Source organism: Saccopteryx bilineata, chromosome 2 (assembly GCF_036850765.1).
Source record: "Saccopteryx bilineata isolate mSacBil1 chromosome 2, mSacBil1_pri_phased_curated, whole genome shotgun sequence".
NCBI classification, from domain to species: Eukaryota; Metazoa; Chordata; class Mammalia; order Chiroptera; family Emballonuridae; genus Saccopteryx; species Saccopteryx bilineata.
Genome location: NC_089491.1, coordinates 174,863,012 through 174,887,268, shown reverse-complemented (window position 1 = coordinate 174,887,268; position 24,257 = coordinate 174,863,012). Strand labels below are relative to the sequence as shown.

Here is a 24,257-nt window from a genome sequence, read left to right as displayed (position 1 = left end):
TAATTTCTGGCTTAAAGAATAGCTGGCAATAATACAAAGAAGTTTTATGTACACTACATTCAGATTCTTCAACTGTTAACATTTTACCACATTTGCTTTATACCTATCTGTCTGTTGGTCTAAAATACCTTTTTCCTGAAGTGTTTTTTTTTTATTTTATTTTTATGTAATGATTATAGTGATAGAGGAAGGGAGGGAGAGAGAGAGAGGAACATCAATTTGTATATTCTCTGACTGGGGATCAAACTAGCACCCTCTGCACTGTGAAACGATGTTCTAACCAGCTGAGCTATCTGGCCAGAGCTGAACTATTTTAAAGTTGTAGCCCTTTCCTTCTAAATACTTCAATGGCTGTTTTTTTAAACCAAGTATACTCCTTTACATAACTAACATGTAATGCTCAAAATTAGGACATTAATATCAGTAATACTACTAATTTGCTAATTTAAATACTAAAATATTAAAAATTTGCTAATTTAAATTTCGTATTCCAATTTTGACAATTTCTCTAATACTCCCATTTACAGAACAGGAAAATTCCAAATCACAGACTGCATTCAGTTTTCATGCCTCTTTTGTCTTCAATCTAAAACAGTTACTTAGGGTGTGTGTGTGTGTGTATTTATACCCAGAAATAAAGTATACATCTCTTAATGTTAAAGCTAGTATCATATTCAATCAGTAAATACCAAAAATAATCTGATGGAAGGTAGAAACAATCATTATTATTTATCATCCTTCTGAAATTTTTTGGCAATGTTATTTTAAAAAATAGAAAGACATAAAAACAAGGGCTAGGACAGTGGTCCCCAACCTTTTTTGAGCCACGGACTGGTTTAATGTCAGAAAATATTTTCACGGACCGGCCTTTAGGGTGGAATGGGTAAATGTATCACGTGACCCAGACAAGGTCAAGAGTGAGTCTTAGCTGGATGTAACAGAGGGAATCTGGTCATTTTTAAAAAATAAAACATCGTTCAGACTTAAATTTAAATAAAATGAAAATAATGTAAGTTATTTATTCTTTCTCTGTGGACTAGTACCAAATGGCCCAAGGACCAGTACCAGTCCGCGGCCCGGGGGTTGGGGACCACTGGACTAGGAGATAAGTACAATCAATGACAAATGATTTGATTGATTTATCAGGAAAACCCAAGACAAGTAAAAAGCTATAAAAATATAGCTGGGAACATAGGTAATACATAGAGCTCAATAGTCTTTGTATCTCCTTCACTTTCAAAGATTAATCTCACTGGAAAATAGAAGTCTGAATTAAACATCTTTCTTTTAACACTTTAATTTTTTTTTTTTTTTGTATTTTTCTGAAGCTGGAAACGGGCAGAGATAGACTCCCGCATGCGCCCAACCGGGATCCACCCGGCACGCCCACCAGGGGCGATGCTCTGCCCACCAGGGGGCGATGCTCTGCTCCTCCAGGGCGTTGCTCTGCCACCACCAGAGCCACTCTAGCACCTGGGGCAGAGGCCAAGGAGCCATCCCCAGAGCCCGGGCCATCTTTTGCTCCAATGGAGCCTTGGCTGCAGGAGGGGAAGAGAGAGACAGAGAGGAAAAGGGGGGGTGGGGGTGGAGAAGCAAATGGGCGCTTCTCCTATGTGCCCTGGCCGGGAATCGAACCCGGGTCCCCCGCACGCCAGGCCGACGCTCTACCGCTAAGCCAACCGGCCAGGGCTAAACTAAATATATTATATTGGGCAATAGGAATCTTAGTACTAGTAGGCCTTTAGTGTGAGTTTTTAGCTAATCTTGCTAGGATTTGGGCTGTATTTAATATTTTCAGGCCCTGGCTGGTTGGCTTAGCGGTAGAGCGTCGCCCTGGCATGCGGGGGACCCGGGTTCGATTCCCGGCCAGGGCACATAAGAGAAGCGCCCGTTTGCTTCTCCACCCCCCCCCCTTCCTCTCTGTCTCTCTCTTCCCCTCCCGCAGCCAAGGCTCCATTGGAGCAAAGATGGCCTGGGCGCTGGGGATGGCTCCTTGGCCTCTGCCCCAGGCGCTAGAGTGGCTCTGGTCGTGGCAGAGCATCGCCCCCTGGTGGGCAGAGCATCGCCCCTGGTGGGCGTGCCGGGTGGATCCCGGTCGGTGCATGCGGGAGTCTGTCTGTCTCTCCCCGTTTCCAGCTTCAGAAAAATACAATAATAATAATAATATTTTCTGTAGCTGTAGGTGTCAGAGACTCAAATTTCTCTAGCATATTTGCTTTCTGTCTTCCCTAGTGGCTTTGAGCTTTACTGAGTACTAGTTCTCAGAGAGCCTTGTCATTGCAGGTCTTTCAACTGAAAGCCCCTTTTCTATACTGGAACCTGGGTCGTGTGGTGGCAAGGCGTTTGTGAGAGGGTGAAGTGTTTTATAATTTTTTAACTAAATCTCAAGTTTTTACTGTGCTCATGTCCCTGGGTAGTGACCTCCACAAGTATTTCTTTATTTTCCCTTAAACAAGCCTGGAAGACAGGAGAAGACGAGAGAGGGCTACAGTGAAGAAATGTCACCTGTAGCATATGAGACAAGACTCTGGTAAAGTCTTTTATCCTGGAGAAGAAGCATTTGTTAAGGAAAATGTTCTGTATGCGTTTCACAAAGATTATTCTTCCTCAACTCCTGTCCAAGCCAGGGGTGGATCTTTTTGACTCATCACCAGGAGAACTGGGTGGAGTTCCTTAAGGTAGATTTCATGAAATGATGGGTGTCCTCTTAAAACTAAGGTATTTTGATTCATTTTTTATTTTTTAGAAGTTTCTCACTCACATTAGTTCACACTCAACCTCTAGCAATTTATAAAAATTACGTCTAAGTTCACCTACCTTTTTTGGCTCCAGATAAACATATCTTAGCTGTGACATTCTGAGTCTGTCTGTCTCTCCAGATTTTGGAGTATTGATATGTCCTGAAAACTCAGTTTTCTGGTGGTTTCTTGGAATGCTGGCTTATTTCCAGTATTGTTAGCTTTTTCTTGTAGGACAGTACTAATAATTTCTAAGCTCCTTATATGTCAGAACTCTCTCTCTCTCTCTCTCTCTCCACACACACACACACACAAGCATACCTTGTTTAATTGTACTTTAGATATTGCATTTTATATTAATTGAAGTTTGTGGCAACACTGCATCAAGCAAATCTATCGGCATCATTTTCCAGCAGCATTGGCTCACTTCCTGCCTCTGTGTCACATTATGGTGATTCTTGCAGTACTTCAAATTTTTTATTGTTATTATATTTGTTATGATTGCCTGTGATCAGTGATCGTTAATGTTACTATTATAAATGTTTTTGGAGTGCCATGATCATGCCCATATAAGATTGTAAACTTAATCAATAAATGCTGTGTGTGCCCTGGACTTATAGCTCGGTTGGTTAGAGCATCATCCCAAAACGCAAAGGTTGCTGGTTCAATCTCCGGTCAGGGCACATACAGAAACAGATTGATGTTTCTCATTCTCCTTCCTTTCCTTTTCTCTCTCTCTGAAATCAATAAATAAAAATATTTAAAAATAAATTCATGTTGTGTGTGTGTTTTGACTTCCCCACCAATAAGGCCATTCCCATCTCTTTCCCTCTCTTCAGGCCTCCCTATTCCCTGAGAAACAATAATGTTGTAATTAGTCCGACTGATAACCTGACAGTGGCTCTAAGTGTCCCAGTGAAAAGAAAAGTTGTGTTTCTCACTTTAAACCAAAGGCTAGAAATGATTAAGCTTAGTGAGGAAGACATGTTGAGAACTGAAGGAGTTTGAAAGCTAGGCTTCTTGCATCAAAAATTAGCCAAGTTATGAATGTAAGGAAAAGCTCTTGAAGAAAATTAAAAGGGCTACTCCAGTGAATATAAGAATGATAAGAAAATGAAACAGCCTTATTGCTGTTTGCGAGAAGCCACAACATTCCCTTCAGACAAAGACCAGTTCAGAGACAGAACCTAACTCTCTTCAATTTTAAGAAGACTGAGAGAGGTGAGGAAGCTGCAGAAAGAAAGTTTGGCCCTGGCCAGTTGGCTCAGTGGTAGAGCATCAACCTGGCATTTGGATGTCCCGCATTCAATTCCCAGTCAGGGTACACAGGAGAGGTGATAATCTGCTTCTCCACCCCTCCTCCTTCTTTCTCTCCCTCTCTTTCTCTCTTTCCCTCTCCCTTCCCCTCCTGCAGCCATGGCTTGATTGGTTTGAGCGCATTGGCCTGGGCACTGAGGATAGCTCTGTGGAGCCTCCACCTCAGTTATGAACATGGCCCCAGATGGACAGAACATCAACCCCAGATGGGACGTTGCTGGGTGGATCTCAGTGGGGGCGTACATGGGAATCTGTCTCTCTGTCTCCCTTCCTTTCACTTGGAAAAGAAGAAAAGAAAGAAAGAAAGGTTTTTTTGGTTTGTTTGTTTTTTTGTATTTTTCTGAAGTTGGAAATGGGGATGCAGTCAGACAGACTCCCGCATGCGCCCGACTGGGATCCACCCGGCATGCCTACCAGGGAGCAATGCTCTGCCCATCTGGGGCGTCACTCTGCCGCAATCAGAGCCATTCTAGCACCTGAGGCAGAGGCCACAGAGCCATCCTCAGTGCCCGGGCCAACTTTGGTCCAATGGAGCCTTGGCTGCGGGAGGGGAAGAGAGAGACAGAGAGGAAGGAATGGGGGAGGGGTGGAGAAGCAGATGGGTGCTTCTCCTGTGTGCCCTGGCCGGGAATCGAACCAGGACTCCTGCACGCCAGGCCAACGCTCTACCACTGAGCCAACCTGCCAGGGCCGAAAGAAAGTTTGAAGGTAGCTGAAGTTGGCTCATGAAGTTTAAGAAACATCTTTATAACATAGAAGTACAAGGTGAAATAGCAAGTGCTGGTATATAAGCTGCAGCAAATTATACAGAAGATTTAGTTAAGGTCATTAATGAGGGTGGTTATACTAAACAACAGATTTTCAATGTAGAGGAAATAGCCTTATATTAGAAAAAGATGCCATCTAGGACTTTTATAGCTAGAGAGGAGAAGGCAATGCCTGATTTCAAAGGTTCAAAGGATAGGCTCACTCTCTTGTTAGGGGCTAATGCAGCTAGTCACTTTAAGTTAAAGCCAATACACATTCACTATTCTGAAAATCCTAGGGTCCTTAAGAATTATGCTAAATCTGCTTTGCCTGTACTCTATAAAAGAAACAAAGCCTGGATGGCACCACTACTTTTTACAACATGGTTTACTGAATATTTTAAGCCCACTGTTGAGACCTGCTGCTCAAAAAAAAAAAAAAAAAAAAAAAAAGATTTCTTTTAAAATATTACTGTTCATTTGCAATGCACTTGGTCATCCAAGAGCTCTGATGGAGGTGTATAAAGTTAATGTTGTTTTCATGCCTGCTAACACAACACTCATTCTGCAGCCCATGGAATAAGTAGTAACTTAAACTTTTTATTTTATTGTTTGAGTTCAGGAAGAAATAGAAAGGAAGGGAAAGAGAAAGATAGAGAAATGTTCATTTGTTGTTCCACTTAGTTGCTTCCCATATGTGTCCTGACTGGAGATTAAACCCAGAACCTTGACACTTTGGAATAACATTCTAACTGACTGAGCCAACTGACCAGGGTCATAGACTTTCAACTTTTATTATTTAAGAAATATATTTTGACCTGACCGGGTGTGGCACAGTGGGTAGAGAATTGAACTGGGACGTGGAGGACCCAGGTTTGAAACCCCGAGGTTGCCAGCTTGAGTGTGGGTTCATCTGGCTTGAGCATGAGCCCGGGCTCACCAGCTTGAGTGTGGAGTAGCTGGCTTGAGGGTGGGATCATAGATATGACCCCATGGTTGCTGGCTTGAGCTCAAAGGTCACTGGCTTGAAGCCCAAGGTCACTGGCTTGAGTTCAAGGTTGCTGGCTTGAGCAAGGGGTCACTTGCTTTTCTGTAGTCCCTACCTCGTTCAAGGCACATATTTTATATAAAAAGGCAATCAATTAACTACTAAGGTGCTGCAACAAAGAATTGATGCTTCTCATCTCTCTCCCTTCCTATTTGTCTGTCCCTCTCTCTGACTCTTGCTCTGTTTCTGTAAAAAAATAATAATAAAAAAAAAATTAAAGAAAATATATATGTAAGACAGTAGCTGTCATAGGTAGTGATTCTTTTTTATGGATCTGAGCAAAGCAAATTGAAAATCTTCTGGAAAAGATTCACCATTCTAGATGCCATTAGGAACATTTGTGATTCATAAGAAGTTAAATGTCAATATTAATGGAGTTTGGAAGAAGTTCATTCTAATCCTTATGGATGACTTTGGGGGATTCAAGACTTCAGTGGAGGAAGTAACTGCAGATGCAGTGAAAATAGCAGAAGTGGGATGGTAATTGAAGATGCACAGGATGGAATCTTATTCAGCTCTGAAAGTCTCTTAGTGGCAAAAGCATTAACTCTGAAGCCAGATCACCTGAGTTCAAAGTCTGGCTAAGCTGCTTACTACTTGGATAGTTTTGGCAAACCACTAAATCTCTGTGTGCCACAGTTTCTGTACTTGCAAAATGGGCATAATTTTTTTGATTCTATGATATAATTATTTTAACATTTTTGAAATCAGAATGCTTGTCATTACAATTATTGTCAGCCAGATGGCAGTTGTGATATAATCATCAGTATATTTGTTCATACTTAAAATGAGCTATGTGAATATTAATATACCACATGTGTTGAGTTTGACTTCCTTTTAAAATATCTTTCAGCCCTGATCAGTTTGCTCAGTGGATAGAATGTCGGCCTGGTGTGCAGACATCCTGGGTTTGATCCCTGGTCAGGGCTCACATGAGAAGCAACCATCTCCTTCTTTTCCCCTCTCTCTTGTCCTTCTCTCTCTCTTCCTCTCTCACAGTCAGTGGCTCGATTAGTTCCAGCATTGGCCCTGGGGGATAGCTCAGTTGATCTGAGCATCAGCCCCAGATGGGGGTTGCCAGGTGGATCCCAGTTGGGGCACATGTGGGAGTCTGTCTATCTCTTCTCTGCTCGCTTAAAAAATATCTATATATCTATATCTATATCTATCTATATCATCTATACCTATACCTATACCTATACTTATATCTATCTATGTATATATACATCTTTCAAAAAATTATAGTATAAATTGACATTAAAACTAAATGTTTTTGGCCTGACCAGGCAGTGGCCAATAGAGCATTGGCCTGGGACACTGAGGACCCAGGTTCAAAACCCCAAGGTCTCTGGCTTGAGCAGGGGGTCATAGACATGACCCCATATTCACCGGTTTGAGCCCAAAGGTTGTTGGATTAAAACCCAAGGTCACTGGCTTGATCAAAGGGTCACTGGCTCAACTGGAGCTACCGCCCATTCCCCTCACCCCCAACCCCAGTCTAGGCACGTATGAGAAGCAATCAATGAACAACTGAGCTGACGCTTCTCATCTCTCTCTCTTCCTGTCTGTCCCTGACTGGAAGTTATTCTTTTTATTGATTGCTCTTAGAGAGACAGAGAGAGGAAGGGAGAGAGAGAGAGAGAGAGAGAGAGAGAGAGAAGCATTCATTTGTTGTTTCACTTAATTGTGCATTCATTGGTCACATCCATATGTGCCCTGACTGGGATAGAACCCACAACATTGGTGTTTCAGGATGATGCTCTAACTGAATGAATTAACCAGCCAGGGCTGGAAGTTATTTTATCTTTTTCTTGATGGTAAATAAAGTAACGGTGAGTCTTAAACCTGGCAACAGTTATATTTAGTGAATCAGGTATCTCATGAAGTTATTGTAAAGACTATGAGAATTAAATGAGTTAATATATGTAAACTGCTTGTAACAGGGCCTGGCACAAAGAGTCATATAAGTGCTATTGTTATTATATTTCTACATATTTAGTCATTATTAATTTCAACAGTTTCATCCTTTAATTCTAGCTTCTAATAGGGTGTCGTAAGTGGTAAAGTTATGGAGATTGCAAAAGAAAAACTAGGGTTTTCTCTAATGTGAAAATAAAGCCTTGAAATTAAGAATTAATGCTGTTGGCCCTGGCTGTTTGGCTCAGTGGTAGAGCGTCGGCCTGGCATGCAGGAGTCCGGGTTCGACTTCCGGCCGGGGGCACACAGGGGAAGCGCCCATCTGCTTCTCCACCCCTCCCCCTCTCCTTCCTCTCTGTCTCTCTCTTCCCCTCCTGCAGCCAAGGCTCCATTGGAGCAAAGTTGGCCCGGGCACTGAGGATGGCTCTGTGGCCTCTGCCTCCGGTGCTAGAATGGCTCTGATTGCAGCAGAGTGACGCCCCAGATGGGCAGAGCATCACCCCCTGGTGGGCATGCTGGGTGGATCCCGGTCGGGCGCATGCGGGAGTCTGTCTGACTGCATCCCCATTTCCAACTTCAGAAAAATACAAAAAAACAAAAACAAAAAACAAAACCAAAAAACCCCATCAAATTTACAGTGGTACTGCCAACCCTAATTTCTCTCCTTCTCTCAACAGTTTCTGTGCTGACCCACATTTCTGTTCTGACACAGTGCTGTTTGGCAGGAGTTCCACCATTTTCAAGTTAAATCGCTTGTAAAACACTCATTTTATTCTTTTTTTTAAAAGATTTTTTTTAAAGACTTTATTTATTCAATTTTCAGAGAGGAGAGAGAGAGGGAGGAGGAACAGGAAGCATCAACTTCCCATATATGCCTTGACCAGGCAAGCCCAGGGTTTCGAACTGGCAACCTCAGTGTTCCAGATCGAGGCTTTATCCCACTGCGCCATCACAGGTCAGGCTCATTTTATTCTTAACAGTAATTTTTTTGTGCAGCAACAGGAAGAGAACCAGTGTTTCTCCAAACTTCTTTGCCTGTCATTGCCTCAAATCTCACTAAATAACTTTTCCCAAGAGTAGTTTAGTTGGGGAAAGATGTTTTGCATTGAAGCAGGGTAGTTCTGATCCCAGCTGGCTCTATCTCAGAACCACTTGTTTGGATGTTCAGCCCACCGTGGGCTTTGTGGAATGATAATTATTTAAAGAATGCAACATGAAGATTTCCACTTGACAACTGTTACTTTGAGTTCTCAAAGCCTCTTGTTTCCTCATTAAGAAAAAGATGGTAGAGCCCTGGCCAGGTGGCTCAGTTGGTTAGAGCATCATCCAGGGTTGTGGGTTCTATACCGGGTCAGGGCACATACAAAAGACAAGCAATAAATGTGTGAATGTGTGAATGCGTGAATGAGTGGAACAACAACTTGATCTCTATCTCTCTCAATTCTCTCATTTAAAAAGAAAGAGAGAGCCTGACCGGGTGGTGGTGCAGTGGATAGAGTGTCAGACTGGGATGCGGAGGACCCAGGTTTGAGACCCTGAGGTTGCCAGTTTGAGAGTGGGCTCATCTGGTTTGAGCAAAGCTCACCAGCCTGGACACAAGGTCACTGGCTTGAGCAAGGGGTTACTTGGTCTGCTGTAGCCCCATGGCCAAGGCACGTATGAGAAAGCAATCAATGAACAACTAAGGTGTTGCAACCAAAAACTAATGATTGATGCTTCTCATCTCTCTCCATTCCTGTCTGTCTGTCCCTATCTATCCCTCTCTCTGACTCTCTCTGTCTCTGTAAAAAAATAAAATAAAATAAAAAATAAATAAAAAGAAAGAGAGAGAGAAAGAATGAAAGGAAGGAAGAGGGAAGGAGGGAGGGAAGGAGGGAGGTCACTGGTTCAAAACCCAGGCTTGCCTGGTTAAGGCACATATGGGAGTTGATGCTTCCTGCTCTCCCCCCACCCTGCCCCATCTCTTTTTCTCTCTCTCTCTTCTCTCTAAAAATGAATAAATAAAAAAATTAAAAAGAAGGAAAGAAGAAGAAAAAAAGGGGGGGCAGCAGAAGGTATAGAAAATTAAAGGCTAAATGGGTACACTGCTTTGGCTGAGACTACACCTGTGTATTAATTGTCTTCTAGTAGGTCAGCTCCTGCTTTTCAACAAACAATAGTTAGGCAATAATATGTTAAAATTTCACTAGTCTTAGTCCTCAATTTACTCCTGTCATAACTTCATAACTTCAGTAGGGTCAAGCAATGGGGGAAGGGTTTCAGGATGCGGGTAGTATCTCTTGCTCCAAGATACCGGTGGGGTACAGAAATGAAGGCTCAGTAAGCTCTGAAAGTATTTTAGATTGCTACCCATCTTCTCCACATCCCTGTCTTCTGGTTCTAAAAGGATAAGAATTCAGTCCTCATTACTCTGGGGTGACACCCCATGTAGGATAGATTGATTTTCAGTACAGCTCGTTTAAGTGTGTGTTTGAAGGCAGTTCTGGAAACCATCAGCCATACTTGGAAAGGGGTAGAATTTGTGCTACTCACAGGAGTGTGCTCTAAGCTTATGGAATAATGCCCCTGTTATGAGGAATGACTCAGTCTGTCCTCTATGTCAAAGTCTTTTTTATTTTTATTTTACAGAGACAGAGAGAGAGTCAGAGAGAGGGATAGACAGGCAGGAACGAAGAGAGGTGAGAAGCATCAATCATCAGTTTCTCATTGGAACACCTTAGTTGTTCATTGACTGCTTTCTCATATGTGCCTTGACCGTGGGCCTTCAGCAGACCAAGTAACCCCTTGCTGGAGCCAGCGACCTTGGGTTCAAGCTGGTGAGCTTTGCTCGAACCAGATGAGCCTGTGCTTAAGCTGGCGACCTCGGGGGTCTCGAACCTGGGTCTTTCCGCATCCCAGTCTGACGCTCTATCCATTGTGCCACCACCTGGTCAGGCTCTATGTCAAAGTCTTATGCTTAGTATAAAGTATAATTTTAAATTCCTGGAGCATCTTAGAAGCTGTTTGATAAACACCAGGTGTTTTAATATGGCTAATTTGATTCTTGTGAGGCAACTTGAAGAAGTATTAGGATGGCAATCTGCTCTGAAGTCATGTAGGTAGTATTGAGGGCACATACCAGGAGTACAAATAATATCTCCATTTAATTAATCTCCAGCTGCCATTTAATCATTTAAACCTATTTTTCTGATTATTAAAAATAATACCTGTTTATTGAGGGAGTGGGGATACAGAAATGTGTTTGCAACAGAAATAAAATTACCTCCATTCCCATCACACAGAAAAATCTGAGGTTTCCTTTTTTGTCTTTAAAAAATATGAACAGGCTCTGGCCGGTTGGCTCAGCGGTAGAGCGTCGGCCTGGCGTGCAGAGGACCCGGGTTCGATTCCCGGCCAGGGCACATAGGAGAAGCGCCCATTTGCTTCTCCACCCCCACCCCCCTCCTTCCTCTCTGTCTCTCTCTTCTCCTCCTGCAGCCAAGGCTCCACTGGAGCAAAGATGGCCCGGGCGCTGGGAATGGCTCCTTGGCCTCTACCTCAGGCGCTAGAGTGGCTCTGGTCGCGGCAGAGCGACGCCCCGGAGGGGCAGAGCATCGCCCCCTGGTGGGCAGAGCATCGCCCCTGGTGGGCGTGCCGGGTGGATCCCGGTCGGGCGCATGCGGGAGTCTGTCTGACTGTCTCTCCCCGTTTCCAGCTTCAGAAAAAATACAAAAAAAAAAAATAAATAAAAAATAAATAAATATATATATATATATGAACAAATACATAATACATATGACACAAAATTAGTATCATATTGCATATATAATATTTTAAAACTTATTTGGAAATAATTACAAACTTACAAAAACTTGCAAAAATTAAAAATAGCACAAGAAATATCTGTATACCCTTTACTTGGATACGCTTTATAGTTAACATTTTACTTCATTTGCTTTGTCATTTGTTCTATCTATCTACCTACCTGTTATTTATCTATAATTAAGCGTGAGTTATCTGTACTTTGGCCTTTTTACCCCTAAATACTTTGGTGTGTACTTCTGAAGAATAAGAATTTTTTTCTAACATAACCACAGTTGTCAGCTTTGCAAATTCATAAATTTACATTGATTTAAGGATTTGAAAAAAGAATGTTATCTAACCCACCATCTATATTCCATTATTATTGTGGGGAAAACAGCTGTGTTAGGCTTGCTTGCTGGTTTACCGGCTGCAAGCACTTTGCTTGATTAGTGCGTGAGCACCTGGCAGTGCCACGGTGGATAGTTTATGTAAGGCTATGGGTGCTTGCACTCAGGGCAGATTGTGGATGGTGAATGATGGATTGCCTGCCCACCATTGTGAGGGGCTGTTTTGCTGTTTGTTCCCTTGCTCCTGTGAGAAGAGGTTTCTCCCCTGCCTGTTTGCTCATCTGCTGTTATGATAAGGTGGCCAATCGTCCTCCTTTAGGGAGGACAGTCCTTCTTTTGTAAGTTCCGTCCTCCCTCGAAAAGTGTCCTCCTACATGTCCTCCTTTTTGATACTGGAAGACTAATACGTAAATGTCCATATTTGATCGAAGCAGAGTCAATCCATTGCGTGTAATGTGATGTATTTGTATCTATTTTTTTTTATTTATTCATTTTTTTTTAGAGAGGAGAGAGAGAGAAGAGAGAGAGAGAAGGGGGGAGGAGCTGAAAGCATCAACTCCCATATGTGCCTTGACCAGGCAAGCCCAGGGTTTCGAACCGGCGACCTCAGTATTTCCAGGTCGATGCTTTATCCACTGCGCTACCACAGGTTAGGCATTTTTTTTTTTATTCTCTCTTTAAGATTTTATTTATTCATTTGAGAGAGGGGGAGGGAAGGAGAGAGGAGCAGGCAGCATCAACTCCTATATGTGCCTTGACTGGGCAAGCCCAGGGTTTTGAACTGGCAACCTCAGTGTTCCAGGTTGATGCTTTATCCACTGTACCACCACAGGTCGGGCTAATTTGTTCTCAATATTAGAAATTAATCTTTTGAGAAGAGTCCACAATTTGAACATCTGTCAGCAGTGGTCCCAAATCCATTTGTAAATCAACTCAAGGGGTTCATAATGGGGCAATGGAAGCTTCCAGGAAAGAGATGAGCATCTATAGAAGAATTCAGGTTATATTTTTTATAATGCCCACAAATTTGCTGCCTATAACTTACTTTATTATTTTTTATTTTTCTGAAGTTGGAAACAGGGAGGCAGTCAGATAGACTCCCGCATGTGCCCGACCGGGATCCACCCGGCACGCCCACCAGGGGGAGATGCTCTGCCCATCTGGGGCGCTGCTCTGTTGCGATCAGAGCCACTCTAGCGCCTGAGGCAGAGGCCACAGAGCCATCCTCAGTGCCCGGGCCAACTTTGCTCCAATGGAGCCTTGGCTGCGGGAGGGGAAGAGAGAGAGAGAGAGAGGAAGGAGAGGGGGAGGGGTGGAGAAGCAGATGGGCGCTTCTCCTGTGTGCCCTGTCCGGGAATCGAACCCAGGACTCCTGCACGCCAGGCTGACGCTCTACCACTGAGCCAACTGGCCAGGGCCTATAACTTACTTTTAACTTTTGTTCTTCATATTATCCCAGTGGGTACCCCCTCGTCTAGCTCTGGACATGGTTTGATAAGCATGTCTATCTACACACAAGGATGGTGGTGAAACTACTCATGTTACAGGCTAGTGCAGTCAGCCACGCTCTTCTCAAAATCAGTATGCTGCACCGCACTCATAGGCTCAAAGAATGCCAACGGCCACAATGCTGTGGCACATATCTGATATCACAATCAAGAATCAATGCTGGCAACCTCAGTATCATTTACTAAGTATTTGTATCTAAATGAGTATTTTTTCTTACAATTATTATTAAAAATTAATAGGCATGTAAGCATAATTTACAATATAAAATATTACAAATGTTTTTCTTATGCATTTATCATATTATAGTGTATTACTGTTGCAATGAATAAAATGTCTCTTTTATTTACGATATTGTTTTCTTTCATTTATTTTTGTCCTCCTTGTCATTGTAAAAAAGTTTGGTCACCTTAGTTATGAGAATCTATTAAGCAGGAATGGCCCAACGCTTTCTGGCTCCACGGTTTTTCTACCATCTGCCTGAATCCAACGTGCACCTGTATGGCCTTGGCAACAGGCATTACAATTATTAACTGAGTTTTAAAAAAATGTCCTTTATAACATTTTCCCCCAACAGTGCAAGACCTAGTCTGATATTATATTTGGTTGTTGTCGGAGTCCAGAGGCCCCTTGGGAGGTGTAATGCTGAGGGCAAAAAAGGCACACGGAGCTGACATGGAGGAGAAAGGGCTCCAAAGCCGGAGCACACTTTATTGTTCAAGGCCAGATTTTATACAGTGCAGGGTAGTTCCCTCATGCGCCCCCCCTCCTTCTGCTGAATCAGCTATAGATAAGGCAGCAGGTTATACAATGGTGAGGGCAACAGCGCATGCGCTCCCACTTCTGGGTCATGTCCTCTGGCATGGCTACTGCGCAGGCGCCATGGGCCTTAGCTAGCAGCAGGACCTTACGGTTGTCAAATCTCCTTAGCCTCTTATTCTGGAACATATTCATAGCCTTTATCTTTCCTGACACTGGCATATTGAAGAATGCAGTGCCTCCTACCTCTGCCCCTAATGCAAACTTTTTCTTCTAAATAATTGAATGTTCTTCATTTTGTGTTTATCTGATGTTTCTCTGAGGTCAGGCATTCTCTGTTAGAACACTACACAGGTGATGCTGTGCTCTTCTCAGGGACATATGCAGGCACAGTGTCCTGCTATTCTTCACTGGTAATGTTAATTTTGAACACCTGGTCAAGGTTAGGCTAATTTCTCCACTGTATTATTACTGTTTTTCCCATCTTTTGCAACTTATGTCGATAGGGAGACAATTTAGGATCATGCAAATACTCTCCTCATCAAAATTTCTTCTTCGATTTAGCATCCATTGATAATGCTTGTCTAATTCAATCTTCACCATGACAATTTTCAACTCCAATATTTCTTGTTTGTCCTGTAACAAGAGATTTCCCCTTTCCTCATTTATGTATCTATTAATTTATTAGGTAGGACTCATTAATTTTTCTTTTTTATTTTTTTAAGAGAGAGAGAGATAGGAAGGGAGAGAGATAAGAAGCATCAACTCATACTTCTGGCACTTTTAGTTGTTCATTAATTGCTTCTTATGTGCCTTGACTGAGGTGGGGGGTCCAGCCAAGCCAGTAAACCACTCACCCAAGCCAGTGACTTTAGACTCAAGCCAGCAAACATGGAATCATGTCAATGATCCCATACTCAAGCTGGCAACCCTACACTTAAGCTGGTGAGCCTGTGCTCAAGCTGGCAACCTCAGGGTTTCGAACCTGGGACCTCAGCATCCCAGGTCGATGTTCTATCCACTGCACCACCAGTCAGGCTCATTAATTCTTCTTAATACACCTTTTCCACATGTCAAAAAAAATCACATAATCTGTTAGCACCTCACTCCCCACACCCCTGTAGACATTTCATTTGGAGCTTTTCATCTTCCTTTTCTCTCTGGTCTAATGGTTCTCTGGTCTGCTGCATATCTGCCTTTCTGAGATTTTTGCTTCTTTTTAAATTTTTACTTTTACTGATGAGAGAGAGAGAGAGAGAGAAGCCTCGATTTATTGTTTCACTTATTTATGCATTCATTGGTTGATTCTTGTAGGTGCCCTAACTGGGGACTGAACCCACAACCTTGGTGTATTGGGATGGTTTATAACCAACTGACTACCAGGCCAAGGCTGCTCCTTATCATAAGAATTTCATGACCTTTTTTCTGTGTTGGATCTTGTTTCTAAATCCTATGCCTTACTCTTTCTGGGTTTTGTTTTGTTTTTTTGTCTGTTTGGTTGTTGTTGTTTTTACTTTTTTACATTTTGATGAAGAGAGCCTTCTCTAGCCTTCTAAGGAAAGGTAGGCAACAAGTTAAAAATAGTTTTTTGAGGATATATATGTCTAAAAAGCTCTTTATTTTTTCTCTCACTTTATTGATAATTTGTGCATTGAATTATAGGTTAGAATTTATTTTTCCTCAAAATTTTGACAGCACGGCTTTAGTGTCTGGTTTCAATTGCTGCACTGGAGAAATCCAATGCCATTCTGATTCCTGATACTTTTGATGTAACCTAATATTTTGTAGGTAATAATTTTTTTAAATTTTTTATTTTATTTTGATTTTTTAAAATTTTTCTGAAGTTGGAAACGGGGAGGCAGTAAGACAGACCCTGCATGCGCCTGACCAGGATCCACCCGGCATGCCCACCAGGGGGCGATGTTCTGCCCATCTGGGGCATTGCTCCGCTGCAACCAGAGCCATTCTAGTGCCTGGGGCAGAGGTCACAGAGCCATCCCCAGCTCCTGGGCCAACTTTGTTCCAGTGGAGCCTTGGCTGCGGGAGGGGAAGAGAGAGACAGAGAGGAAGGAGAGGGGGAGGGGTGAAGAAGCAGATGGGCACTTCTCCTGTGTGCTCTGGCCGGGAATCGAACCCGGGACTCCTGCACGCCAGGCCAATGCTCTACCATTGAGCCAACTGGCCAAGGCCAATTTTTCATTCTGGATGTTTTCATTTAAGGTATTTACTCTACCTCTTATGATTTAAAATTTATCAGGGCAGCTGTTTTTAAATTGATCATACTGAACCCTGGGGTGGGACCTTTCAATATAAAGACCTATATCTTTCAGTTCTGAAAAAGTGTGTATGTGTGTGTTTCTCTTCCGGGTGTTTTCTTACTCTCTCTTTCTAAAACTCCTATTTGTCAGATATTGAACTTCTTTGATTGATACTTTATTTTCTTATTATTTCATGTTTATTATCCATCTTTGTGATGAACTTTTTGAGATTTCCTTAACTTTATCTTCCAACCTTATTAGTGAAATTTTTATTTTTATGTAGCTATCATAACTTTAATTTTAATTTTTTTATCATGAGAGACAGAGACACACACAGAGAGAAGAACAGATAGGGACAGACAAACAGGAAGGGAGAGAGATGAGAAGCATCAATTCTTCATTGCTGCTCCTTAGTTGTTCTTTCATTGCTTTCTCATATGTGCCTTAACTCGCTACAGCAGAGCAAGTGAGCCCTTGCTCAAGCCAGTGACCTTTGGGTTCAAGCCAGCGACCATGGGGTCATGTCTATGATCCCACTCTCAAGCCAGCAATCCTGCACTCAAGCCAGTGACATCAGGGCTTTTAACCTGGATCCTCTGTGTCCCAGGTCGATGCTCTATCCACTGCACCACTACCTGGTCAGGCAATTTTTAACTTTTAAGAGCTTTCTTTATGTTATAAAATTTTCTTTTTCTTAGAACATTCTATCCTTATTTATTTATTTATTTATTTATTTATTTTTTAATTCAGTGAGAGGAGGGAGAGAGAAGACTCCCACATGTGCCCTGACCAGGATCCACCTGTCAAGTCCACTAGGAGGCAGTGCTCTGTTCATCTGGGGCCATTGCTCCATTGCTCAGTAACAGAGCTCTTCTAGCATCTGAGGCAGAGGTCATGGAGCCATCCTCAGTGCCCGGGGCCAACTTGCTCCAATTAAACCATGACTGCAGGAGGAGCAGTGAGAGAAGGAGAGAGGGAGAGAGAGAGAGAGAGAGAGAGAGAGAGAGATGAGGGGGAGGAGTAGAGAAACAGATGGGCACTTTTTCTTTGTGTCCTGACTGGAAATCAAATTCAAGACATCCACATGCTGCACCAATGCTCTACCACTGAGTTAACCAGCCAGGGCTCTTTTATTTATTTGTTTGTTTGTTTGTTTGTTTATGTATTGTGACAGAGAGAGAGACAGACAGGAAGAGAGAGAGGTAAGAAGTATCAACTCATAGTTGCGGCACCTTACCTGTTTATTGATTGCTTTCTTGTATGTGCCTTGACCAGGATACTCCAGCTGAGACTGTGACCCCTTGTTATTTTTTTAAGGCTTTGATTTTAATATATATGGAAGTGGAATTGCTGGGTCATAGTATAATTTTATTTTTAACTTTTTAAAGAATCTCCATACTGTTTGAACCATTTTACATTCCCACTAGCAGTGCACAAGGGATCCAATTTTTCTACATTTTTGCCAACACTTGGTATTTTCTGTTTTTTTGTTTTTTGGGGTTTTTTTTTTTTTTTTTTGCATTTTTTTTTTCTGGAGCTGGAAACAGGGAGAGACAGTCAGACAGACTCCCGCATGCGCCCGACGGGGATCCACCCAGCACGCCCACCATGGGGCGACGCTCTGCCCACCAGGGGGCGATGCTCTGCCCATCCTGGGCGTCGCCATGTTGTGACCAGAGCCACTCTAGCACCTGAGGCAGAGGCCACAGAGCCATCCCCAGTGTCCGGGCCATCTTTGCTCCAATGGAGCCTTGGCTGCGAGAGGGGAAGAGAGAGAGGGGAAGAGAGAGACAGAGAGAAAGGCGCGGCGGAGGGGTGGAGAAGCAAATGGGTACTTCTCCTGTGTGCCCTGGCCGGGAATCGAACCCGGGTCCTCCGCACGCTAGGCCGACGCTCTACCGCTGAGCCAACCGGCCAGGGCATTTTCTGTTTTTTAAATAGTAGCCATCCTAATGGATGAGGACACGCTGTTTTATGCATATAGTTTTAGATACTGCTTAAAAAACTTTTTTTTAAATGTATACTTTATTGACTTTAGAGAGAGGAAGAGAGAGAGCAGGAGAGAGACAGTAATATCTGGTCCTGCATGTGCCCTGACCAGAGATCCAACCAGCAACCTCTGTGCTTCAGGACGATGCTCCAACCCACTGAGCTATCCAGCCAGGGCCAGACCCGGCCCCCCCCACCGAAATGGTCTTGTAGACATTTTTCTAAACATGAATTTTAGCGACTATATTATTTAACAGATTTCATAATATGGTATTTTAATTTGTTTCCAGTAACTTTTCAGGGTATAATGTGTAGAATATTCTTATAAAGTTACCTTTGTGTACTTCCCTGATTTTTTTTAGTTAATAAGGTCCTGAAGGTTGAATTCCTGGATCAGAGATCATATATATATATTATAATATTATATATCTATATAACTTTTTATTTTTCAATTACAGTTGAACCACAACATTATATTAGTTTCAGGCATACAACCCAGTAATTAGACCTTATATACTTACTAAGTGATCATTCTGATAAATTTCATACCTATCTGACACTATACATAGTTATTAGAATATACTTTAAATCCCAATGACTATTCTGTAACAACCAATTTGTACTTCCTAATCCCTTTTCCCTTTTCACCCATCCCTCTCAACTACCTTCCATCTGTCAAACATGAAAATGTTTTATATCTAACAGTCTGTTTCTGTTCTGCTGTTCATTTATTTTGTTTATTAGATTCAATTGATAGATATGTATTTATTGTCATTTTATTGTTTATATTTTTTATCTTCTTCTTCCTCTTCCTCTTCTTCTTTTTCTTTGACCCTTTAACATTTCATGTAATACTGGTTTGATGTTGATTAACTCCTTTAGTTTTCTTGTCAGAGAAGCTCTATACATGTCCTTCACTAATGATAATTTTGCTGGTTAGAGTAATCTTGGTTGTAGGTCCTTGCTTTCAGTCACTTTGAATATTTCTTGCCAATCCCATCTGGCCTGAAATGTTCCTGTTGAGAAATCAGCTGACAGTGTATGGGAGCTCCTTTGTAGGTAACTATCTGCTTTTAAGGTTCTTTCTTTGTCTTTAACCGTTTGCATTTTAATTATGATGTGTTTTGGTGTGGGCTTCTTTGGGTTCATCTTGTTTGGAACTCTCTGTGCTTTCTGAGCTTGCGTGTCTATTTCCTTCACCAGGTTAGGGAAGTTTTCTGTCATTATTTCTTCAAGTAGGTTTTCAATTTCTTGCTCTCGTTCTTCTCCTTTTAGCACCCCCATGACATAAATGTTGGTACATTTGAAGTTGTCCTAAAGGCTCCTTCAACTATCTTTTCTTTTGGGGATTCCTTTTTGCTGTTCTAATTGGGTATTTTTTGTTTTCTTATATTCCAAATTGCTGACTTGACTCTTGGCTTCATCTACTCTACTGTGATTCCCTGTAAGTTATTCATTTCAATTAATGTATCCTTAATTTCTGACTGGCTATTTTTTATGGTGTTGAAGTTTTCTGAGCACCCTTATAATCAGTGTTTTGAATTCTGCATCAGATTGTTTCCATTTTGTTTAGTTTTTTTTTCTGGAATTTTGTTCTGTTCTTTCATTTGGAACAAGTTTGGCTTTATTTCAGCAGCCTTCCTCTGTTTGTTTCTATGTGTTAGGTAAAGCTGCTATGTGTCCCAGGCTTGGTAAAGTGACCAAATGTAGTAGGTATCCTGTAGGGTCCAGTGGCACAGCATCCCTGATCATCCGAGCTGGGCACTATAGGTGCACCCCCCAGTGTGGACTGTGTATACCCTACCACTGTAGTTGAGTCTTGATTCCTTACCTCCAGGCTGATTGGCTGTAAGAACTGCTTGCAACTGTCAACCATCATAGAGGATCAGCTATGCATGAGCTTGCTCCACAGAGCAGGACTTAGTTTAGTGGGTCCCTGGTGCCTACTGACTCCACTGTTAAACGTATTGCTTATGGAGGTGGTTGGCTGGTGCTTGGATATGGTCTGAAGCTATTGACAGGGTGCACTGGCTCTCGGGCCTCCTGGGAGGTGAAGGCCAGGGTCAGCCACTGCCTATTCTGCCAGGGCTACCTGGCATGAGTTACAAAGTGATCTGCAGATGGCTGCTACTTGTGCTGAGCTTGGAGGTGCCCAGGAGAGATTAAGCTGTGAACTAAAGCTGGTTGCTGTTAATACCAGGCCTGAGGCCATTAGTAAGAGGTATGGGCATGCCCAGGACATATTCTACTTGTTTGAGAAATTTTAGGAAAGTGAAGCTTTCCTAAAAGGCAAGATAGGCTATATGTGTGGGAAAGCCTCTGGAAATACCTTGGGTGCGTCTGCAAATTGGTGACGCAGGGTCTCAGGGCAAACAGTGTGAACCAAGTTGATAGAGACTCAGATACGGCACTTGCCTGCTGGCTTTGTTAGGGGGAGATCCAGAAAAGGGACAATGAGCTCTGCCAGCACTTTTGTCTGGCTGAAGGCTATCCCCCAACTCTCATCCTGCTGCCAGACAATTCATTTCCTCCCTGTATGTCCCTTGTGCCTTTTGAGCTGTTGTCCCAGTGCTAAAGCTCAGAAGGAGTGAGTCAGAATAAGTCCATGCCTGGGCCCTTTAAGAGGAACTGTCTGAAACTCCAGCAGCCCTCTGTTTCACTCAGCCCCAATCTGTGCTGGCTTTTACAGCCAGAAGTAACAGGGCCTTTTCTTTCTGGCACTGGACCCTTGGCTTGGTTCCTTCAGGAGAATCTCTGTAGCTTGAGATTTATATCCATCACTCATGAGTGTGGGACCAGCCTGTTCTGTATCTCTGTGCTTCTTACCAGTTTCAATGTGGCTTCTTCTTTCAATCACTAGTTGTAGGACTTCCAGTCAGCTAGGTTTTAGGCAGTTCTGAATGATGGTTGTTCTGTAGTTTAGTTGTAATTTTGTTGTGGTTGTGGAAAGACGTCAGTACATTTACCAATGCTGCCATCTTGACTGGAAGTCTCTCTATATTTTTTATTTTTTTTATTACAGAGACAGAGAGAGTCAGAGATAGGGACAGAGATGAGAAGCATCAATCATTAGTTTTTCCTTGCGACACCTTAGTTGTTCATTGATTGCTTTCTCATATGTGCCTTGACTGTGGGCCTTCAGCAGACCCAGTAACCCCTTGCTCAAGCCAGCGACCTTGTGTTGAAGCTGGTGAGCTTTTTGCTCAAAGCAGATGAGCCCACACTCAAGCTGGCAACCTCGGGTCTCGATCCTGGGTCCTCGGCATCCCAGTTTGATGCTCTATCCACTGCTCCACCACCTGGTCAGGTTCTATATTTTTAATATATATGGCTAGACTGCTTTCTTGAAAGATTGCAGCAGTTTGTTGTCTACACTAAATACTGTATTATTAGACAAAATTATATCAATGTATCTTCATCAATCCAAGGTCAGCAAGAATACATATCAACTGATAACAATGGTTGACTCTGAGAAGAGAACTACTTTCCATGTATGAGTAGTCAAAGAAATACCTTAGTTTCCTAATTTATAATAGAAATGGGTGAAATAATATACTTTTCTTTTGACAGAGACAGAGAGAGGGACAGATAGGGACAGACAGACAGGAAGGGAGAGATGAGAAGCATCAGTTCTTCATTGCAGTTCTTTAGTTGTTCATTGATTGCTTTCTCATATGTACCTTGACTGGGGAGCTACAGCAGAGTGAGTGACCCCTTGCTTAAGCCAGTGACCATGGGCTCAAGCCAGAGACCTTGGGCTTCAAGCCAGGGACCTTTAGGCTCAAGCCGGCAACTATGGGGTCATGTCTCTGATTGCTCAAGCCAGTGAGCCCACACTCAAGTTGGTGACCTTGGGGTCTCAAACCTGGGTCCTCTGCCTCCCAGTCTGATGCTCTATCTGCTGTGCCACTGCCTGGTCAGGCATTATACACTTATTTTAATATGTATGCTTTTTATTTTTATTAAAGTGAAACTTTTTCATATTTATTATATTTCTCCTTTTGTGAAATACCCATTCATTTAATCTGCTTTTCCTGAGTTGTTAGAACTTTTTATATATGAACTCTCTTTACCATATAAGGTAATGATATTTCCCCCAATTTCTTGTTTACTTTTAAAGATTAGTTTATTCTATTTTCTATTTCTTAAAGTTAAAAAGTTTTAGGTAGGTACTTGCATTTATCCACATTTATGATTTATTTTTCAGCTTTTATACTTAACTGTTTTCCATTCTGAGGTCAGATAGTCATGTGTGTGTGTGTGTGTGTGTGTGTGTGTGTATTTGTATTTTTCTGAAGTAAAAAGTGAGGAGGCAGAGAGACAGACTCTCGCATGTGCCCAACTGGAATCCACCCAGCAAGCCCACTAGTAAGTGATGCTCTGCCCATCTGAGGCGCTGCTCCATTGCAACCGGAGCCATTTTAGCACCTGAGGTGGAAGTCATGGAGCCATACTCAGCGCTGGGGCCAACTTTGCTCCAATGGAGCCTTGGCTGTGGGAGGGGAGGAGAGAGATAGAGAGAAAGGAGAGGGGGAAGGGTAGAGAAGCAGATGGGTGCTTCTCCTGTGTGCCCTGGCTGGGAATTGAATCCAGAACTTCCACATGCTGGGCTGACACTCTACCACTGAGGCAACCAGCCAGGGCTCTTGGTTTTCTTGAAATGCCACCTTTATCAAATAAATTATTTATGTATTGGGTCTGATTATAGGCTTTTTACTCAGCTTCTGATGCTGTTACTGGTAAGATTAGTAGTCATCCAGGAAATGACTTGCCTTGAAGTATTACTGCTCAGATAATGAAGAGTCTAATTAAAAGGGGTTTTGAAACAACCAATTTGAAAACATAAGAGAATTGGCCCTGGCCAGTTGGCTCAGTGGTAGAGCGTTGGCCTGGCGTGCAGGAGTGCCAGGTTCGATTCCCGGCCAGGGCACACAGGAGAAGCGCCCATCTGCTTCTCCACCCCTCCCCCTCTCCTTCCTCTCTATCTCTCTCTTCCCCTCCCGCAGCCGAGGCTCCATTGGAGCAAAGTTGGCCCAGTCGCTGCAGATGGCTCTGTGGCCTCTGCCTCAGGCGCTAGAATGGCTCTGGTTGCAACAGAGCATCGCCCCCTGGTGGGCGTGCCAGGTGGATCCGGGTTGGGCGCATGCAGGAGTCTGTCTGACTGCCTCCCCATTTTCAACTTCAGAAAAATACAAAAAAAGAAAACATAAGAGAATTATTTTGTTGTTTCTAGTATTGATTTAGGGGTGTGATGACTAACCTCCTTAACCTTATTTTTGAGTATTGCTAATAAGATGTACAATCATCAGTCAATGACAAGGCACAGTTAGTTCCAAGGGACATTCTAACGAACTCCCTCCCCACATGTTGCCATTTATTCATTTCCCTCCAGTCCTAGATAATTCAAGAAGCCATCAGGTGATAAGGGTCTTTGGTGGGGTGGGGGTGGGGGTGTCTCGGTTTGCTTTATCTGTCTGGGGTGGAATCTATAAAGGGCTCTAATAACCAGTTCTCAATGAGACTTAAAAGCATGGTTTTCTTTTCTTGTCATATCCATAGTGTATAGGGATAGATAATGAGAAGTTTCTGCGCCGCCCCACAACGGCATTGTACCCCAGAAATGGGTTGTGTGGCTCTACAGGAAGGCACGGAGAGAGTGGACCCTGAGAAGCTTTAGCGCATGTCCCGGGGAAAATTCAACCGCCCGCCAGGGGGCAGCAGAGACCCAGGCGCCGCACAACCGGAGGGCGCGGTGCGGGACTGGAGGCAGAAGGAGGGGCGAGAGAATGGCTCAGCCTCAGAACAGAAGAGGTCAGCATCGTGCTTCCACCTTGCTTTACGCTTTCGAC

The 24,257-nt window shown here is 42.9% G+C and overlaps 1 protein-coding gene across 1 annotated transcript in view; it reads left to right on the top strand.

The window, feature by feature from the left end:
• Positions 1 to 24,199: 24,199 nt before the first annotated feature.
• Positions 24,200 to 24,257, top strand: part of RAD52 (RAD52 homolog, DNA repair protein) — a 53,769-nt gene continuing 53,711 nt past the window's right edge. The window contains exon 1 of the mRNA XM_066258671.1: positions 24,200 to 24,219. The gene's annotated coding sequence lies outside the window, so the exon portion shown is untranslated. The remainder of the gene's footprint in view (positions 24,220 to 24,257) is intronic.